Source organism: Schistocerca gregaria, chromosome 1 (assembly GCF_023897955.1).
Source record: "Schistocerca gregaria isolate iqSchGreg1 chromosome 1, iqSchGreg1.2, whole genome shotgun sequence".
In the NCBI taxonomy this organism is placed as follows: Eukaryota; Metazoa; Arthropoda; class Insecta; order Orthoptera; family Acrididae; genus Schistocerca; species Schistocerca gregaria.
The window spans coordinates 620282834-620304514 of NC_064920.1; the positions used below are offsets into that span (position 1 = coordinate 620282834).

At 45.4% G+C, this 21681-nt stretch overlaps 1 protein-coding gene and 1 pseudogene across 3 annotated transcripts in view; both read left to right on the plus strand.

Annotated features, from left to right (window-relative positions):
• LOC126359375 (uncharacterized) overlaps window positions 1-21681 on the plus strand; it is a 661877-nt gene that overhangs the window by 50783 nt on the left and 589413 nt on the right. For all 3 annotated transcript variants that reach the window (XM_050007626.1, XM_050007624.1, XM_050007625.1), the window contains exon 2: window positions 404-493. The gene's annotated coding sequence lies outside the window, so the exon portion shown is untranslated. The remainder of the gene's footprint in view (window positions 1-403; window positions 494-21681) is intronic.
• Window positions 11956-12073, plus strand: LOC126289332 (5S ribosomal RNA; annotated as a pseudogene).

The window sequence follows — 21681 nt, forward strand, 5'->3', positions numbered from 1 at the left end:
GGAACTCGGGGCATTGAGTGGGGTACGGCTCCGACACCCGTCGTGTATAAAAGCATTTCCGAGCTGATTACAGTGTGCCACAAATGCGCAGGAGCGATTGCACAACATTACTGTAGCTGGAGGGTGGCACTACACGCGCCCTTGGATGACAGCTCAGGGGCCGTATTGACCCTCAAGTTTTTCTTTTCACGCAGGGCGATCACAGTGCCTTGGAGGCTGCGTCGAGGTCATCGGAACGAAGCGTACGTCGTAAGCCGCGGACCTACTTAGATAACTTTCGTAGTAAAGTAAGCAGGATCCGCTTAAGCGCCTTCTCCCACTTACCGTCTTGCATTGAGAGGGATGTTATGAGTGTCATCATTACTTGCAGAACTTAATGTTATGTTTTCTGTGCACGTTGCAGGTAGAAGAGGACTGCTGTGGCGGCTAATTTCTTCTTTTCCGAGACTGGACTTCTTCACACCTGTACTTTCCTTCGACGAAGACAGTGACAGTAAGCATTTTGCGTTTGATATTCTAGAATACTTAAACTGTCTATTTCTTGTTGTTGTCAGTCTACATTTTGTACCCTCTCCAAACATTCTAAATTATTTTTCCGCCCAAGTAGCGAATTTCGCCTAATAATTTAAAAGTATTATTCTGTAACACACGCGTTATATGCTGAACACGTGGGAGTTGCTGCACGGTGATATGTACAAGGAGGTTATAAATAAACTTTGGCTAGTTGACCCAGTGTAGACGAAAAACTATTTACCTTATGGCTACCCAGTGTTATTGGAATGACGTTTGGACTGTGCGCTGCAGGATTTGTGTTAGTGGCATGCTTGCCGCTAGCCACCGGTACTGGTACTGCGACGCTGGTTTGAAACATAAGCAGCAGTGGGCTTCACAGCTGCAGACAGTCAACGTGGATCTGGACAGGATGAGCAGGGCCTTAATCGTATAACTGTCTAAAAAAAAATTAAAAAAAAAACGGCAATGGTGCTGCTGCTCTTCGCGAATGTCGGCGCATTAAAGGAGTACGGGGAGCTCCTCTTTGTTGAAAACGTCCTTCAAGCAGTGGAGGAGCTGCGTCGCGATACAACCTGTGATGTTTCGCCCAGCAGTAGAGAATCTCCTGTCGTGGCTGCAGATGGTCGTCACTGGAACGGTAACATGGTACGCAATTAACAAACGTTTCTTTCAGTGGTTATCCTTTATTTCTCTTCCGCATCTCCTTGTAAATATTTCGACCAAGTTTCATTGTCCTACGATCACTCGTTTTTCGTGGGGGCCCTCGCAGGTAGTGAACGCTTAATTATAAGCACGCTGTACGTAAAAAATTACAGCGTGCCGACAACGCAGTGAAGTCCTTACCGAAAAGGAAAAGCCCTGATGAAGAAGCTGTGATTTCGAAATACATACTAGCGTAGTACGAACGAAAGTAAAGTCAGTTAACGGAATTTGTTATTAACTTGTACATTTATTTGTTGTCCCTGAATTTTTAATTCCAAGTTTCCCCGTGGATTCATTTGGTGTTTACTAATTGTGTGACCGAGAGAAAATACTGACTCCTGTTGTCCCTCCTGTGAACCAGTCCAGTTGTGACCCTGTCTTAAGATACCCCATAACAGCAGCCATATTTCAGAGGGGAAAAACAAAGCTAGCTTTTTGAGAATATACCGACATTTATTGACGGGTCCATACGGTGAAAAACAGGTGCCTACGGATTACGAAAGACGTTAATGAAGTTCGTACTTCGTAAAATTATAATGTGTTCGGTATAGAATGTTCAATGTTTATTTCATTTCATTTCATTTTCACGCAGCAACAATGCACCATTACACGACACACTGCTTATAGTAGGTGGCGCAAGTGTTTCCATAGCGGTGATATAATTTTGAATGATGAAGAACCAAGTGATTTTCTAGATGACCGGTAGGAGATGACAACCTATCCTACTTTTTTCTGGAATATACGGTTTTAGTGGCCAATCCAAACCTTTCTCACACTAAGTCGGAGCAGTCGGCCTCTCTGGCTACCGGACGTACAGTGCTGTTTCACCCGTGTGGTACCCCTGGCGGAAATAAAATCGCAACACCAAAAAATTAATTTAGAGTAAGGAAGTTTCGGGAATATATTTGTCAAGGCAATATATTTAAGTGATTAACTTTGCAAGCTCACAGATTAATGTAAGCGCGAGACAAGCCATCGCAAATGTGAAATGCTGGTACACTGATAACGGTGTAACCGCCGTATTGTTGAACACAACCATGCAAAAATACATTTATTTTATTGTACAGGTGCCGGATGTAAGTTTGTGGGATGAAGTTCCACGTAGTTTGCACTTGGTCGGTCAATACAGGGACGGTTAATGCTGTTTGTGGATGATGGTGGAGTTTTCGTCCGATGGTGTCCCACATGTGCTCTAGTGGAGACAGATCTGATCATCATGCAGATCAAGGAAACATGTCGACACTCTGTAGAGCACTTCGTGTTACAACAGTGGTATGTAGGCGAGTGTTATCCAGTTGGAAAACACCCCGTGGAAGCGGCCGGAGTGGCCGAGCGGTTCTAGGCGCTGCAGTCTGGAACCGCGCAACCGCTACGGTCGCAGGTTCGAATCTTGCCTCGGGCATGGATGTGTGTGCTGTACCTAGGTTAGTTAGGTTTAAGTAGTTTTAAGTTCTAGGGGACTGATGACCTCAGAAGTTAAGTCCCATAGTGCTCAGAGCCATTTTTGAACCCCGGGGAATGCTGTACATGAATGGCAGCACGACAGGTCGAATCACCAGATTGACGAACAGTTTTGCAGTCAGGGTGCTTGGGATAACCACGAGAGTGCTCCTGCTGTCGTACGAAATCGCATCTCAGACTATAACTCCAGGTGTAAGTCCAGAGTGTCTAGCATGCAGACCAGTTGGTTGCAGACACTCAATTGACGTCCTCCTAACCATCACACGGCCATCACTGGCACCCAAGCAGACCCAGATTTCATCAGAAAACACGACAGACGTCCACAGTGCGCTCCAATGAGCTCTCGTTTGACACCATTGAAGGCGCAAATGGCGTTGGTTCGGGGTCAGTGGAATGAACGGTACAGGGCATCTGGCTTGGAGATGTCCTTGAAGTAGTCTATTTGTAACAGTTCGTCGTTTCCCCTTGGCGTCAACTGCTGCTCAGATCCCTGTTGCAGGTGCAGCTCGATGTGCCAAAGATGAACGCCGAACACGATGGTCTTCCGTCACGATAGTGCCTGATGGCCGTCTGGAGCCCGGTGTTCTTACGTCGTGAACACCGCTGCCAGAAATCATGTACGGTGGCTACATTCTTGCTAAGCCTTTCTGCAATACAGCAGAAGGAACACCCAGCTTCTCGTAGCCCTATTACACGATCTTCTTGAAATTCAGTGAGGTATTGATACTGGCATATTATCCTCCATAAATACGTTCTTACTTACATCAACTCACCAGGTCCAGTCTCAACTGTAGCTAACGCTCAAGACCGTTAAGCGTGTATACGAAGCAAACCTCATAGTAGTGCCACTCTTAAGCCGTCGGCACACGGACCGTGCATCCGAACGTTGAGCGTGCCGAATTTCTGACGTCATAGCGTGGAATAGCTCGTTCGGGAGTCTTTCCGAACGTGCAGAGCAATCAATATCTGGCATGTCAGATATTCTGAGCGTGCGTCTGAGCGTTGACCAATGAGATGGCACAGCGCCACCTACGTCACACGCACGCCGTCTCCCTTCAGTACAGAGTTGTGAGGCGCCATATTGGTATTCATTCCAAGCTTAAATGTATACATGCCGTTACTGAGCCCCAGCAAATTCAGAATCACTGGAAAACCCTTGTTAACTGTGTGATTCGTTTCAATAAAATAAAGAGAAACACCATATTCATGGCAAAAGAATTATTATAACTTGCGTATTATGAGAGTAGGCTATTTGAAGGCAGCGACACAGCATTGTTCGTTGTACAATTTGTTATAATTAAATATATAAGTATATAGTATAATACTTGATGTTATGTAAATATAAGTTCACCTTTTTTTGAGGGGTGACTTCGTTCGATTGGCTTAATCTACAGGACAGCTTGCGCTACTTGGATAAGGATATTTTGCTCCTTTTTCTTTTCGGTTCGTAATTCCCATGTTGCAAAGATTCTGCCACTGGGTAGGAACAGTGATTAAATAAGACAGACCTTGGAGTTTTACTAAAATGTGGGAATGAAGAAATAATGTTTATCTTGTGCGGAGAAGTATTCCAAATTTGTACCGCACTGTTTGTAATGGAACGTTTATATATCTCTGTCCTTATTGATTGCACATGGTGCTTTCCTTTTCGTGGACGATGGAGGAAATGTACGTTTTAATAGAGGCAACGTGGGCATTTTACGCGCGCCCGTTGAGCAAACAGTGTGATTTACGAACTAGAAACATCCCTCAACTAGTGCGTTGCGATCGCATATATCACGTTGGAGCCCACGTACCGTATACACAAGTGGCATCGTTCCTCAGCGTTCAGCAGCACTTTGAACTTGGCACGCTCAACGTTAACGTTCGACAGCCCACGGGTTGAGGCGACTGGCGCGAAATTGAAATAGACATCATCTATCGGATATAGAAAAACGCGTACCACCTTTCGTTTATGTCGCACAATTCCTTCTTGGTGCTGAATTTTGTTTTCCTGTCAGTGTGGTTTGCGAGTTGGCCAGGTACGGCGCGGCGCGTGCTGTGACGTAGCGCCCCGCCAGGCGTGCCTTGTAATCAGGAGCGACGCTCTGCTGTGTGGTGACGAGCTGCGCTACGCTGCGGACTCTATTAGGCGCATCCGGCCGTGGCCGGCTTCTAATTTTAGCGCCGCCTGCCGGGCACCTCTTAATTGTACGACGAGGTTTTAATCCTCGGCTTGCTGCAGAGGCAGGGAGCGAATGTCAAGGGAACGCGTGACCCGCGCCAAGGTTGCTGGAATCACCGTAGCACCGCCCCCTCCTCCCACCTCACACTCCGTGTCTCGCATTCCAGCAAACCTGCAGCACCTATGAACATAATGCGAGCGTTCCCCACCGGCAGTAACACGTGCCAGCTGAATAATTTACCAAGTATGCCTGGGTTCTCAGTATTTACCAGCGTTGTTTTGAACTGAAAATGTCTGCTAGATAACATATGCAACAAAACGAAAAAGCACCGCAGTATCCCAATTATTGTTTATATTTTCCTTCTTAAGCGTAAGCCAAAATTATTGCCCGTCGGATAACCAAAGTTAAGCACCGTGGGGCTTGGCCAGCACTTGGATGGGCCACCGTCCGGATCTGTCGAGCACTTTTGGCAAACAGAAGCGCACTGAGCCCTCGGGATCCGTGAATCTGGGGGAAGAGATACAGAAGGACCACCGTGCACATGACAGTGGCGAATTTGATTGTCAGCATTGCGATCCGTCTGGGTCTGAAATGAGATAAATGCCAAGTGAGTCCACAAGGTTGTGCAGGGATGTAGCGGCTCCAGTCACGAAAACTGAAAACATCCAGGACATCAGATCTGCATCCAGTGACGCCTGTCGGCTGAGGAGGAACCATTGGGCTTCCAAGCCTTGTTCTGGAGGAATTTTTATCTTAAGCGTACAGTAGGCTGTTTTCCACCGGAAACGTTTTGCTGTCATCTACAAAGCATCACTGATCGTTCTGCAAGTATATGAGGCGTGTTTTTTTTAAGTAAATAATGTTTTGAAATAAAAATCAAACGTGTAGACTTTTCATAGAAATTTTATTTTTACATGAAAACCGTACGTTGCTCCACTTTTCTACGTAATTCCTACCAATACCAATACGCTTATCGCATCGTACAACCATCCTCGTAGAAATCTGCCACCTCAGCATTACTTTCGATACTTTAAACTTTCTGTAAAAATTGCGTAAGCACAGTTCTTAACTTTCAGTCATTTCTAACGATTTCTTGGAGAAAGTTGATGGAATTGGAAATGCCGCGTGGCTGAGGCCTCCAGTCGGGTAGACCGTTCGCCTGGTGCAAGTCTTTCGAGTTGACGCCACTTCGGCGACTTGCGTGTCGATGGGTATGAAATGATGATGATAAGGACAACACAGCACCCAGTCCCTGAGCGGAGAAAATCTCCGACCCAGCCTGGAATCGAACCCGGGCCGTTAGGCATGACATTCAGTTGATGGAAAGGTGAGAGAGAACAGAACAGACGTTATGTGATGAGCTTCCTCAAGCGTCAAGTGGAAATTCTCCGTAGAATCAATGAGCAAAAGAACACTGACGAGAAGAAGGGACAGGATGATAGGATGTGTGTTAAAACATCAGCGAATAACTTCCATAATGCTTAAGAGAGCTGTATGGAAAGCCCGGAATTGGAATATATGAAAACGAGCTCCCCGTCCAAGACTCAGAATATCTACGGCCCGACTTGAGGCGTCAAATGGCTCTGAGCACTATGCGACTTAACTTCTGAGGTCATCAGTCGCCTATAACTTAGAACTAATTAAGCCTAACTAACTTAAGGACATCACACACACATCCATGCCCGAGGCAAGATTCGAACCTGCGACCGTAGCGGTCGCCCGGTTCCAAACTGTAGCGCCTAGAACCGCACGGCCATTCCGGCCGGCCCTTGAGGCGTCGTGCTTGTGTGGTATGGAACGGCATGTGGTCAAAATACCATTCTAAGGGGTGTTTTGCAGACTTTCTAGACAGTGGGCCCTCAGTTGGCAGTACGAGCCTGAGTACATCCCTTTACAGTCCCCCCGCAAAATCCTCGGCAGTAGCGGGAATCGAAGCCAGGTCCTTCACACGGCAGCCATCTGCACTGACCAATCAATTAGGGGAACAGACCGGATTGGAATGCATCCAACAGAGAACTGAGTACGTTGGGTGCAAGTACTAGCATGAGCTGAGCCGGTTCAACAGGAGAGGAATTCGTGGCGGGCCGCATCTAACCACAAAGAAGACAGATGATCCGAAAAGATACCCCGTTGGATATCAGACACAAATTCATTTCCCCAGCTCCTCATCAGACCCTTATGTGGGGGATCCGGGTTCGATTCCTGGTACCTTCAGGCATTTTTTCTTAAAGGGAGCACTGGACCAGTGTACACTCAGCCTCGAGGTGCCAGTGGAGGAGCTACGTGATTGAGAGGTAGCGGCTTGAATGTCGAAAAGTCGACAGCGGCCGAAAGTGCGGTGTACTAACACCATGCATCTCCACACCGCGTCCGACGATGAATAACTGTGGATGACACGGCGGTCGGTTGATTGTTGCATGATCTTCAGGCCCTGGTAAGGATCACCTGACAAAAAAATAGTCAACCCCGTGTGTACGCACAGATGAAACGGGAAACCTTTACAGATGGTGCACCGATTGAATCTCGTGCTCAACCGCGCGCGCACTGCCTTAGCGTAAGCATAAGGCAGCAGCGGTCGGTGAGACATTTATGTTTCAACTGGTCATTGTACGTAAACGTGGATAAATGTGAGGACGGGGAGTAAACATGGGTAAATGTGAGGCCGTGACAAAGTGGCAATCGTGTTTTGCCGTGCCCATGGCCGTACGATGTGTGAAGTAGCTGGATTTGTTGGCGTTTCGTGGCGCACTGTTCAGCCTGTCAACAAGCACCGCCACGAAGCGCGGCATCAGAACTTCGGGTAAGAAAAGATCCTGACAGGGATGTGCATCAAGGCCTGTGCGTTAAAATCGCTTCCAAACCCCGCAGGGATTGCTGCAGACAGTGAATGAAGGTCAGTCTATCCCAGTTTCTTAGCGAGAGAACATTGCTACAGGAAACGCATCCAGTGAACATTTGGAGTCGGTTCGCAAGAGGCGATTGCTCACACAGGCACATGGAGTGGTGCTACACCACTTCTCCTCCGAAGAACTATTCCAGGCCGGAAGAAGTGGCCGAGCGGTTCTAGGTGCTACAGTCTGGAACTGCGAGAGCGCTACGGTCGCAGGTTCGAATCCTGCCTCGGGCATGGATGTGTGTGATGTCCTTAGGTTAGTTAGGTTTAAGTAGTTCTAAGTCTAGGGGACTGATGACCTCAGATGTTAAGTCCCATAGTGCTCAGAGCCATTTGAACCATTTTTTGAACCGGTTTATCAGGACCCTATGGCATCTCGATTGGCTTGTAAATTCATCTGAATTATACCCCACAGAAAATCTCTGGGACATGGAGCAGCATGTAAACACCAACAGACGCACAATTTGGTGGAACTGCGCGATCAGATCCTCAGCAAGTGGCCTAACCTGGATGCGACGTGCCTGCACAACCTTGAGGACTCACTTCCTAACCAGATCCAGGCGATTATCAAGTGCATGGATGGAATCACATGGCCTTAAATGATGCTTGTTATGATTTCTGTAGTAGTGACTAATTTTTTGTCTGGGATGCTTATACGTGCAATAAGTAAAATTTCGTTGATTGCTATCGTTTTAATGGCTAGAGCAGACCTACACTGACGCACCATGGGATAGGGGGCCACAGATGGCGCAGGCGTGCTGTAAGCGCACCACACTCCCCCATCCTAGCTACATTTGTATAGGAGACGTTCTGTAAGCGTTTGTGTAAGTGATTTGTGTAACATGCAACGTCATCGTAAGCTGATGACGTCGGAACGGGATGTGGTGGAATTTCTATGTCGGCAGTGGTGCAGGAAATCGGCTTCAGTCGTACAACCATGTCCAGGGTTTACTGTGAGCGGTTGAGTGAGGGTGTCGCAACAGACGAACTACCGGCCGCCTAGCCACCCTCGATGACCGTGGCCGGCGACATCTGAGACGAATCGTCAATAGTGATAGAAGGGCAACAGTGCAACAAATCACGGCTCAGTTCAACAGGGACGTGCCAGAGACGTCTCCCAGTGGCCAATCCATAGGAAGATGGATTCCATGAGATGTGGGAGGCGGTGCCGCACGCCGATGCCACTGTTAACCCAACGTCGTCGGGCACAACGGCTTGCATTTGTCGCCAATCACCAGGGATTGACTCAGGAACAATGTCGTTATGTGATGTGGTTGGGTGAAACACGGTTTCACTCCTACATGCCTATGCCGTGTGTGGCGCAGACCATATGAACCAAGGTGTGGGCAAACGCGGTTGTGTCTCTGTTATGGTCTGGGCTGCATTTTCCTGGTATGGAAAGGGCTACCTAGTTATTCTGGAAGCGATCTGCGGTATGTTGAGCTGCTCGGGAACCATCTACACTCATTTTTTATCTTCCAACACCGTGACGGTTCATAGGTGTTTCAAGATGATAATACGCCTCAACATCGCTCTCACGTCACCCGTGAGTGGTTCCAACAACATGCAGAGTAGGTCCAAAGATTGGGATGGTCGCCCTGGAACCCAGATTTGAATCCCGTCGAGCATATCGGCAAGGTCATGGAACGCAAGTTCCGTGCGAGGAGTTCTGCACCCGCGAACAGACCAGAATTGGCTGCTGATCTGCCAACGATTTGGTGTCAGCTGCTTCCAGAGGAGTACCAGAAACTTGTAGACTTACTTCCACGGCCTCGCACTGCAGTCCCCAGGACCAGAGGAGGCCCCACGCGGTGTTAGGTACCTATCCTAACACATTTGCTATGTCAGTGATCATTATGGTGATGTAAGGGTGTTCGCCTAATTTGGTGCCCTCGCTCCTTGAAAATGTCAAGGGTTTTCACGGAGAGGAGCTCACCACCATAATCGCGACGATACTGGGATCCGCAGCGCTGTCACAGGGGTTTCTCGCAGACCGCTGCAGGACGCGCATGTTGTGACTGTAGCAGGCCCGGCGATTTGCTAGGCGGCCTGGTGTGCTGGGGAGCCGGAGCGGCTCGGCATCCTTGAACCCGGCGATAACGCGGTCAGCGCCGCCGCCGGCACGCTCCAGACTTGTCGCCTAGCACAACCTCCCGCCTGGCTCTCGCTATGTGCCCTGCGCGACTACTACCAACGCTTGCTCCTTATCAGTCTAGCACAGTTCTCGCAAATAGTTTGTCTCGAGTCAAAAGGACTAACAAAGAAGAGTAACGGTACTGCTTCTTTACCCAATCTTATACGAACTTGCGTGGTTGAAGCATGCAGCGTCCTAGCCACATGTGTCCCCGAAGTTATACCGTTTCTACGAGGAGGCGTTCAATAAGTAACGCAGGTTGGTTTTACTCAAGATTCCAATATGCCATACTATTCTCCACTCTTTTTGGCTACGTGTTGTGTGATGTCCTTAGGTTAGTTAGGTTTAAGTAGTTCTAAGTTCTAGGGGACTGATGACCATAGATGTTAAGTCTCATAGTGTTCAGAGCCATTTTTTTTTCTTTTGGCTACAAAATCCTGTTTTTCAACATAATCTCCGTTCAGTGCTACGACCTTACATCACCTTACTGGGAAGGCCTGATGCTCGCATGGTGCTAATCTAGTGATCGACTACAAAGCGACGTCTTGCTGCATCAAGTACTCCATCCCGCAGAGTGCATCCTTCAGTAGGCTAAACGGATGGAAGTCGGAAGGTAGTATACGGTGTATGAGGAAGAACAGTCCAATGGAGTTCGCAGACTTGTTTCAGGCCTTGTTTTGTCATGGAGAAGGAGTTTATTTGCATTTCTTTGGAGACGAACACGCAAAGTCGTTTCTTCATTTTCCTGAGGATAGCACAATACACTTGAGAGGTGATCATTGCACCATGAGGAATACAATAGAACAGAAAATCCCCTTCAGAGTTCGAGAGGATCACAGCCACCACTTTAACGGTTAAGGAAAGGCTTGGAATAAAAAGTGGTTCAAATGGCTCTGAGCACTATGGGACTTAACATCTATGGTCATCAGTTCCCTAGATCTTAGAACTACTTAAACCTAACTAACCCAAGGACATCACACACATCCATGCCCGAGGCAGGATTCGAACCTGCGACCGTAGCGCTCTCGCAGTTCCAGACTGTAGCGCCTAGAACCGCTCGGCCACTTCTTCCGGCCTGGAATAGTTCTTCGGAGGAGAAGTGGTGTAGCACCACTCCATGGATTGCCGTTTTGTTTCCGGTCCAAGAGATGAACTCATGTCTCATCGCCTGTGACGATGTTCGACAAAAAATTGTCGCGATGGGCCTCGTAGCGCGCAAGCAGTTTGGCACAGGTGGTCCTTCGTTGCTCTTTGTGATCTCCTGTTAGGCGGCTACGAACCCAGTGGGCACACACCTTTGAGTACCCCAACTGGTGGACGAGTATTTCTGCACTACCAACAAGAACGTGGAGTTGTGTAACGAGTTATTTCATTGTGATGCGCCAGTCACCTCGAATGCACGTGTCCGCTCGTTTCAATAACGCAGGAGTCACATGCGCGTACGGCTGGCCGGCACGCGGAGGTCGGAGAGGTTTGCGCGGCCTGGTTGCGATGATGACAACGCCTCGCCCAACAACTCTCTGTGCTCTTATTCACTACCAGGTCTCCGCAGACATTGTGCAATCGCCTGTCAATATCTGCGATGCTCTAGTTTTCCTCCAAAAAAAGATTCAACGACAACGCTCAGCTTGGAACGCGCCTCCGTCACAGACGCCATTTTGAAGGCTACGTATAGCACCGTCACCTATCGGAACTTGATGGAACTGTAGCGGCTGAAGCAGGGATGTTCCAGGATGTACCGCAATGAATTCCGCATTTTTTTCAACGGAAACTCACAGATAAAAGAAGTGTTGCATTATTTATTCAGTGCCCCTTGTAATTCTTATACAGGGGTAGAATACTCCCATAAACAACCAACACACTGTGCCGACAGGGGGCGACAATCTGAAAGGTGTGCCGTACCGGTACTCGGACATATAGTGGTCAGGAAACTAGACTTGCACCCGGAACTGTTTATTTAAGTAATGTTGTCATCGACACGAAGGTGTGTCTGAATACCAGAATGTTTGCTATGCATGGTCATGTTGAAGGTGCTATGTCATTGCTCTGTTGTGTCCTGTGAACAGACGTACCTAGTCAGTTATAGGGGCAAAAGCCTTGCCTCAGTGGTAACACCAGTTCCCATCAGATCACCGAAGTTAAGCGCTGTCGGGCTGGGCTAGCACTTGCATGGGTGACCATCCGGTATACCGAGCGCTGTTGGCAAACGGGGTGCACTGAGGAGCTACTTGATTGAGAAGTAGCGGCTCCGCTCCCGTAAACTGACATACGGCCGGGAGAGCGGTGTGATGACTCATGCCCCTCCAAATCCACATCCAGTGACGCACATGGTCTGAGGATAACATGGCAGCCGGTCGGTACCGTTGGGCTATCCAAGGTCTGTTCGGACGGAGTTTAGTTTAGTTTAGTTAGATGTAGGGGAAATGTACAGTTATGACGTGGATTCCGAACGACGGCGCAACTTGGCATTTTTCACATTAATAAACATTGCCGAAGGTGGAAGAAGCGACATCGTTTTTTTTTTTTGTTTTTTTTTTTTTTTTTTATCAGTCCTCTGGCTAGTTTGAGGCGGTCCGCCACCAGTACACTCAACGTCCTCAATTATTTGTTGGGTATACTTCAGTATTTCTTTCGGCAGTTTTTATCCTCTATAACACGGGCAGGCAACCGCAGTTGGTTTCAGTCCGGTCCGTAGAAGATATTCTCAGGGGGAGAGAGCGAGGGCTGCGGAATTTTGCAACAGAAGTTTTTAAGCAGCTATTTGAAAGTGTCGTAAGTATAGACACAATGCTTACGATGCGTAAATAAATGTAAACATCTGTAGAAGGGGTGAATGTAAAATAAACGTACTCTCAAAAACGCGTGTTTTGGTGAATTAATTGTTGGCGTGACGTGTTGGCAAAGGGGAGCAATTCATATCGGTTCGTTACCCCATAACATTAACGCTACGGACGCTGTCTGTGCAAAATGCTACCAAGGGAAAATTTTGGTAGTGATTCCACGTTTTGTGGCGAAATTGTTTTATACTGTGTAACGATGAAAATTGTAGTTGTAAACGAAACAAATTGCATCGTGTAACACGTACCCAGCGCCGCCAAGCGATTTACTCCACTTGGCTTCGGTTTAATGAAGTTGGCTTCCAAAAATTTTCGCTTGGTTCCAGTTTGCACTTGTCTCGTGATTGAGAATGTTGACGTGATACAGTGTATCTAATGAACAATTTTATATGACTGACATAACATTGGTAAGCTAGGACGCCATATTCGAGTGGTTGTATGTTGTCTATTACCAATTGTGAAGTGTATCATATTTTCATATCTTCTGACACGAGTTTTGTGTTGCATTTTGTAGCCTTGGTCAGGACTAAGAAAAGTTATTAAAATGCATCCAAATAGCCGCTTCGTCTCACAGCATTTTTATGCAAATCGCAGCCAGTCTCATTTCTCGAACTCCTGATTACTTTCATCGGTTTTCTCTCAACCCACGTTCTGTGTTCAGTAGACCGCTCACTCCATTCAATATGTACTCTGATTCTTCCTCCTTTCCACTGAGAATAGCATTGTCATCAGCCATTATTCTCGTCATTGATATCCTCACAACGTGAATTGAAATAATGAATCTATGTTTTTTTCTGTCACTGCTTCTTCGATCTACAGATTGAATGTTAGCGGAAGAGAGTGCATCCCTGTAGTACAACCTTTCTAGTCCTTGCACTCCTTTCTTGGTCATCCATTCTTCTTATTCCTTCCTTGATCTTGTGCATAGTAGATGTTACACGTCTTTTCCTAGAGCTTACACCATTTCTCTGAGAATTTCGTCCATCTTGCATTATTTTATTGATTATATTGTCGATCGCTTATTCCATGTCAAGATATCCTATGAGTATGCCTTGATTTTCGTTAAGTCTTGCTGCCATTATAAACAACAAATATCAGAACTGTCACTCTCATGTCTTTACCTTTCGTAAAGTCAAACTATCGTTACCAAAGAGGTCCTCAATTTAATTCTTTCTTTTCTGTTTATTTTCTTGCCAGCAGCAACTGTGACGCATAAACCAACTGTGCGATGATTCTCGCACTTATTACCTCCAGGATTGTGTGGATGACACTTTTTCCGAAAGTCTGTCGACATGCTTTAGACTCTAAACTACAGATAAAAATCCTTACCGTCAGGGGGTACAACACTTCTGAGTTACTGACCCCCGCCACACAAATTTTGGTTTTCCGTGGTTCACTTGATACGACCAGTGGACTGATTCACCTCAAAAGGTCGCAACCGATCGCCTGTCGAGCTTGTGCCCAGTGTTCCAACTCAAAGTTGACGGAAAGCTAAACTAATCCCCCTCCCCTCTTAAGAGCCAAACGTACGCCTATAGAGGACAGCAAACTGCCAATGGCGCTAGCCCTAAACGCTCCACGAACTAAATTATAGCTTTCGTCCCCGGCTTCTTTCCGTTTCCCTGCCACACTCGATGAAAATACGCTGCAGTCAGCAGGAAAGCGGAAAATTCCCACAGAAACAAAACCAAGGTCGCCAAGAAGCCAGATTCCCCCGCAGGTGCTGCTCGTTACATCTTTATGATAGCACTTCAGCGGAGTTTGGAAGGAACGGGCAAAATCCTGTGGCAGGTTGTAGCTTCGATCCGTTCGTGAGACACGATCGTGCGACGTACAATTGATTGAGCGTTGTGCAGAAAATGCAGGTAACCGGGTATGAGTCCTGGTCCAACACAGATTTTTCTTGCCACGTATTGTAAAAACGGTTTGAATGTGGTAACAGTATCCACTGTATGCGTCTTCCGCGGTGACTTCGCAAATGTGGGTAGTACAACGTAAGAGTGCTCCTCATTTTTTTTTAAATTTTTCACATCATTAATATTAAAATAGTTTTGATCGCAACGGAACATTTGTAATAAACTTTCTATTGCGATCAAGACGGTTTTAATTTTAAAATATTTCACTGACATCGGCGATTAATCTCCATAAAACTGGTTTCAAACATTTCGTGGTCAGTATAAGCGAATTTCACAACCGATTCACCCCCAAGACATTTTACAAAAAGGATAAAATCTTTCATCTTACTCATAACTTCGTGCAATTTTCACCTCAGAAATCCGCATTTACAACGCCCCAGACGAATAAACGTGTGGAACAGCAATGATAGACTAAAGCACAACAAATCTCCGAAGTTTCCATGAATTACGTAAGACAATGCTTAAGGCGAATTTAGACTGAATCTCTCACTGTGCTTCGTCCTTTCTGAACGGTCTGTATCTGATGACCTTGTTGTGAACGCTCGAAAAAGTTGGCAACAGTCCCATGCTTCTCTGTTATTCTGCGAACAACATGCTGTACTTAGGAGAAAGCGTAAATAGCCACTACGAAATTAGATTTTAAAATAGCACGATTTGTCTTTTCTTGACGTATGGCTGCGTTAATATCTCAGTACGTTTGATTGTTCCGTTATAGAATAGCAAGAAAATTTTTATGTCTGCTCCCCACTACACCATACATCGTGGAAGAACCACGTTTAAATCTCCCTGGGTAGGTCGTACGTCGGTTTATATGTTTTCTTTTAGTTATTACGTACGTACGAAGCTCCTTTTCTTTTCAGCGATTCTACTCTTTCTCTTCTTTTAAGTTCTCATCCGTTTGCTCCTGTTTTCATTAGTTATTATTTAAAAAACAATAACAAGCAGAAGACTTCTCAGTTCGTGTTATCGTTCAACATCTAAAACGATTTTTATTTTCACTTTCCTACATCGTGGGAGACTCCCACAGTATACTCACACGATAATAACTTCTCTCGCCTCACGCACATAGCGCTTTGCTGAATACTTTAGGCTTGGACCGGCAACCAATCCTGAAGGTCTTAAGTATGGAATAGCTTGTTATACTTCCTTTCTCTGTGTAGATTCGAAGTTAGCTCTAATTTCTGTCATTGTAATTTTACCACATTCCGCGCCATAGCGCCGCACCTTCTTATTCGTACCAAAACTAATTTTCAGGTAAACTGAGGTACATGGGTTGCGGAAAAATGCTGCAGAAATTTCTTAGTGTTTAATTCCATTGACCATCATCACTTTCATTTAGTCGTCAGTTTCAAAGTGAAACATGGTGTAAAATTTATCAAACTCATTCACTTACATTTACATAGGCTCGTACGTTCTTGTGAAAAGGAATTACTCAAAGAAAAAAGAGGATAGCGGTTTTAGCATCGGCTTCACTGCTCCAATGTTCACATACTTACAGAAATTGTTTTTATACCTTAATGACACCTCTGGAATTTTTTGTCGTTCCATGTGTCGTATCGCGTGTAGGAAACACGGTTTTCAATATATTTGATATTGGTTTAATTCTCCTTTGCTTTCTATGTTAGAGTGCTTGTTACTGAAATAACTGGATTTATTAGTGCTCACAATATCTCTCACCTTGAATTCACAGCGTTGCAAAGCTGTACCACTATTATTGCATGTAGCTTCAAGGTACGTCACAGATGTTGAAATTTTTGCTTCGCAGTTGATGACGATGAGGCGCGACATTGAAATGTTGTCGGCTTCTGCTGTTTCTCCGCAGCTTCATCCCTGAATATACATACAGTTTTCTCAAAGTTGAAAATGCATATCTGCAAGTGTATTTGTGCAGCTAAAGACAAAAGACTGCTGTCTGTGCTTCAATTAGCTGCATGTTACATAACTGTCTGTGCCTTAGAGAAAGGCAACGACATATATTTTTAGTGGAGAGTTGACGTTGTGACCATTGGAACACAAATGTTATAGCAGCAGAGTACGAATAATAGGTTACACTGCCCCGGGGCTTCGTTTGAGTAGTAGTCGCTTAACCGCCTTGTCGGAGTGAATGTCATTAGGGTTCTTTCAAGCGAAGCCGGCAAGCGCGAAGTATTAACTACGGGATCACATAATTCGTTCGGATACGTAAAGGTCTGTCGCCGACCTGTTCTCCGCTTGTTGGAACACTTGCTCAGATGACGACGTTTCGTGCTTCAGGAAAATGTCACTTGCAGTTGACCTCTTGGATTTTGAACACGCTTTCTATCGTCTTGACAGCTAAATGAATAGCGTGCTCGGAACGTTAATCGAAACGCTTCTGCATAAAGTACGATTTTATCAAAACGTAATTAGGGCTGAATTGAGGAGAAACTTTCTGAACTTTTCTTCGTGCATTGAATGTCAAAATGCATTAAAACTGACGTATAAAACGATAATGCGCCTAAACAGAGGAAACTGGATAAACACATTAGTTTCATCTCATCATGAATTGGACAGTCTGATGGATGAAAGGAGCTCTTCTGGCTAACGGAGTACTTAACAATGATTCTATAAACTGTAATAAGTGATTTGCAACACTTTGTGAACCTAAGAGAAGTGACGTTGCTGGAATCATGATTCACTCGTCCTTTCCACGAGAAGCTTAAAATGTTTCAAATGCGGCATCTTTAGGAGGCTAGAGTGGCGAAGCTAATCCCGAACGAGAATGTGAACTGTGTGAACTGTGCTTCCAACTCGCCTGTCTTCGCTGGGCTTCATTGTAAGCTCCACTGCGTTTTTTGAAGATAAATAGTTTTTAGTTCCATTAAGATGAATTGGGAGCAGATTTTCCGTGGCGGTAATTTAGTCTTTCATGGCGTATATTCTGGAATAAAAGTTCTCTGTCGAACAACCTACACTCGTGGCAGACATGCACGAGAGGACGTATTCATACATTATTCTTATGTTATACGTGGTTGTTAGACACGCAGTCCTAGAAGGCAGTTCATGCGTATAGACAGCACATGTTCTGGCCAGCAGTGATCTTGCTAACCACCGATTCTTTGGACAGCAGTTTAACATCTGCGTAAGGTAACTGAAGAAAACATCGCAAACCAAGGTCACTAAAAAAAAGCATTTGATTGAATACCGGTTTCGGCAGAGTAACGCTGTCATCACCGGATCTAATGCTTTAACATTTTTGCAACATATTGTCCAACAGTGCTGGAAAAATTTTAAAGTTTTGTTCAGTAATCATACATTGCAGATCGTCCTCAGACTGGCCATACCAGGAATATATGGTCGTAAGAGAGTAGGTAGAAGCTTTTAACTTTGGAGAAGAATGCTGTAGATCCAATAGGTGCAGCGGAGAGCTAGTGAAGAGTTTCTGTATCGAATCAGGGAGGAAGCAGCAGAGTGCCACAAGTTGCCTAACAGAAGGGCCGGTCAGACAGCGCATTCTGATGCATAGAAAAATAGATGATTTGGTAACGGAAGGAAGTGTGGGGAGTGTAGAGGGGAAATCAAAGCTTGACTACAATAAGCACCAACAGAGGGATGTACGTTGGAGCCGAGATGATGAGTCTTGCAGTGGTTATATTAGCGTGGCGAATTGCATCAAATTTGTTTTCAGAGTTAGCTGGTTGTGTATTCGGAAGGAGCTTGAACTGTCGTTGTCCTTGAAACGTCGTTGTCCGTAACCTAGTTGGTGTGATGGTACCTCGTAGTTTGCTGTGGTGTAGGCAACACATCACTCGTAGAAGTAAGTTCTCTTGGAGTTGGGAATCAGTAATTTGCTTGCTCGCCCAAGTTGCTCCCATCAGGTCTCCGGTGATTTTTTTTCTTTATTCTTCTTGTAAAAGTAGCGTATAAGTAACGTGACCCTACAATAGCAACTCTGGTAGCGTCACCCCGACTTGAAATTTTGCCAACACGGCTGTACAGGAAGAACTCAATGTACATATCAAACATGGATTAGGGACGGCGGTTATCCCTGAAACAACTGGTTTTCGGTTATATGTTTTTTTCCTGAGTCAGTTTTGCCTGACTATTAATACCGCTCAAAATAGCTGGTTTCTGAAATAACCGTTTTTCGATTTTTTTAAATTCATATTATTTCCTGTGATAAACGCGGAAATCGAAGAAATACTGAATAACGTTTACTCTCTCAGTTTCCAGATAGAATCAAAATATTAAATTAAACAGGCAAATAAAAGAAACTTAGTCCGACTAACGTTCACTGTATTTCTTTTAAAGTGATAAGTAGTTGGGTGCAAAAAAAAAAAAAAAATTATCGCCGGTATTCTCCTACTGCTCTAATTTTCCGAAAGTCTGCTTAAAAATCATGTTGTAATCGGTGATCATACCATTCTTCGGACATTACGAGTAGTCAGCACTGAAGGGTGAAACCTGAGGCTGAAGAACTATGATTTTCGTGCTAATTTGTCCGTCTTCAATGGCTAAAAGCAAATAGAGACATAAGCAGCAGATCAGTTATTTTTTGTTTTTTTATTGTGTACTATCAGTGAATTATTGTTAAGTTTTTAATTTATTACTGTTACCGTAATTTCATTCCTCTTTTATTATTTCGTAGAAATGGCAGACAAATCTTTACTGTTTTAAAGCAAATGAAGTGTTGCACTTCATTGCTACGTAACTTCTTAAAAATATTTTCAGACTAGGGTTGGAGCCGTTCTCCAGTACTACACGTACACCTACACCTCAAGCCACGACACACACCTATAGCCACATTGTCTCAGCAATGCTGTACCGGTCGTTATGCCATGGGTTTGTTGCTCGCTTCTGGCGGCACTGATATTACAATAGCAATGATCACTTTTCCAGTTTTCTACTTTAAAGCAACATTGCAAACCAACGCAAATTAACGAATAAAATTTGCTTCTTTTTTAAGGAAAGATTTATTTAAAAACTAAAACTTTTAGCACTGTTGCTATGGCTACTCAACGTTTCGGTTTTTTCACTCGGTTTTTAGTGAAAGGTAAGGAAACACCTGTTATAACCGAGATCAACATCGTAAAATACCGGCCATTCAAAACTAGAATACCAGTATGCGTTTCAATCGGTTGGTTTACCATCCCCAGCGAGGATAAAGGATTGGGTACCACCAGGGTTGTAGGCAGCGCAACCTAAACGTTTAGGTGTTGTTGTAGGTGGGTAGGGAGCGGACAGTAAATCATAGTTTCTTACTTCCCTCTCACCCAAAACGTGATTTGCTGTCACTTTCACTTTCAGCGTACCAGATAGGCATAGGATTTAACAATAATAAGAGTAGCATCTATAAAATGTTCTAATGTAATAATAATAACTTGCATACATTAACGCTTAGTGCGTCGCTTTAGCATAACAAGCATAATAACTTACACGAGATAAAATCTAAGTGCGCGCCCAACAGTATCATCACTTACTTAGGGCTGCATGTCGTGGCTATCCCAGCATGTAAATGGGAGGAATGCTGTTTCTTTCAGCCACCTCAGCCCACGGCAGGAAATTCTGTGTTTCCGATACTTTTTCCTTAGTGGAAAGCCTATTCCTTTCTGACTTGCCACATTCAACTTGCAATGGACTGCCAGTTCTCACGCAACGTGTCAGATTTGTTTTTGACAGCGGGCGGGGCCAGTCAGCGAATGTGCGCCCTTTCCTGGCTAGAACGTTCTCTACAGCCGATCACTCGGGCAAGCTGATCCGATTAACTGGAAAGTGTCTCGCAATAAACACAGTCTGTAATTTTGTAGAACTCCTTGCCATTTTTGTTGTTTTCGTATTACCTTGTTTTTCCTAAAATTATCTGAGAAACTTGGAAATTGATATACATATTAATAAAATGTTTTTTTCCGGGAGAGACACCTCTCTCTGCCTCCCCCTCCCCCTTTTCAGTCGACGCCTGGTACACATATTTTTCCTAGGGCGAAACAAATTTTCGTGCATGGCGGAAAGCGCCAGAAGCCTGCTATTCGTACGAAATCAGCACGACAGTGTAGCTCTGTATGAATACAACTATACTGCGAGATAAAGTGGTGATGATCAGACAGTGAGGTTGTCGCTCCTGAGCGCGACTTTTTGTGGGAAACCTGGCGACGCGTCCGTTCCCTCTCAATGGCTGCGGACACCTCTGCTTCAGGCAGGCAGGCGGCGCTGGAGGTGAGCCCGCGCGCTCCTCCGTGACCGCCGCCAGCCACTGGGAATTCCCACCTTTTCAAGACACGATCCTTTGCGTTCGTCTCCCGTCTTCTGCGAGATCGAGCCAACGGTTGGGTAAAAAGTAACTTCTGAGGGGCACCCGTCTATAAATTTCGTGTCGGCCGTTCGCCGCGAGAAGTGATATATTCAGAAGATACATGCCGTTATTTCATTCGGAAGACGTTGATGTCTGTCCCATTTACTTTTTTTTTTCTTGGAGGTACAGCTGCAGCCAATTGTTAACTGCACCTTTTCTGTAACTCATTTTTGCTGATATAAAATTGCTTACGCCTGCCGGCCGGTGTGGCCGAGCGGTTCTAGGCGCTTCAGTCTGGGACATCAAGACCGCTACGGTCGAATCCTGTCTCGGGCATGGATGTGTGTGATGTCCTTAGGACAGTTAGGTTTAAGTAGTTCTAGGTTCTAGGGGACTGATGACCTCAGATGTTAAGTGCCATAGACCTCAGAGCTTATGCCTTCTGAAAGACGCAGCAGCAGAAACTCAAGATTACAGAGAATCGAAACTGCATTCAGAATGAGATTTTCACTCTGCAGCGGAGTGTGCGCTGATATGAAACTTCCTAGCAGATTAAAACTGTGTGCCCGACCGAGACTCGAACTCGGGACCTTTGCCTTTCGCGGGCAAGTGCTCTACCAACTGAGCTACCGAAGCACGACTCACGCCCGGTACTCACAGCTTTACTTCTGCCAGTATCCGTCTCCTACCTTCCAAACTTTACAGAAGCTCTTCTGCGAGACATGCAGAACTAGCACTCCTGAAGGAAGGATACTGTGGAGACATGGCTTAGCCACAGCCTGGGGGATGTTTCCAGAATGAGATTTTCACTCT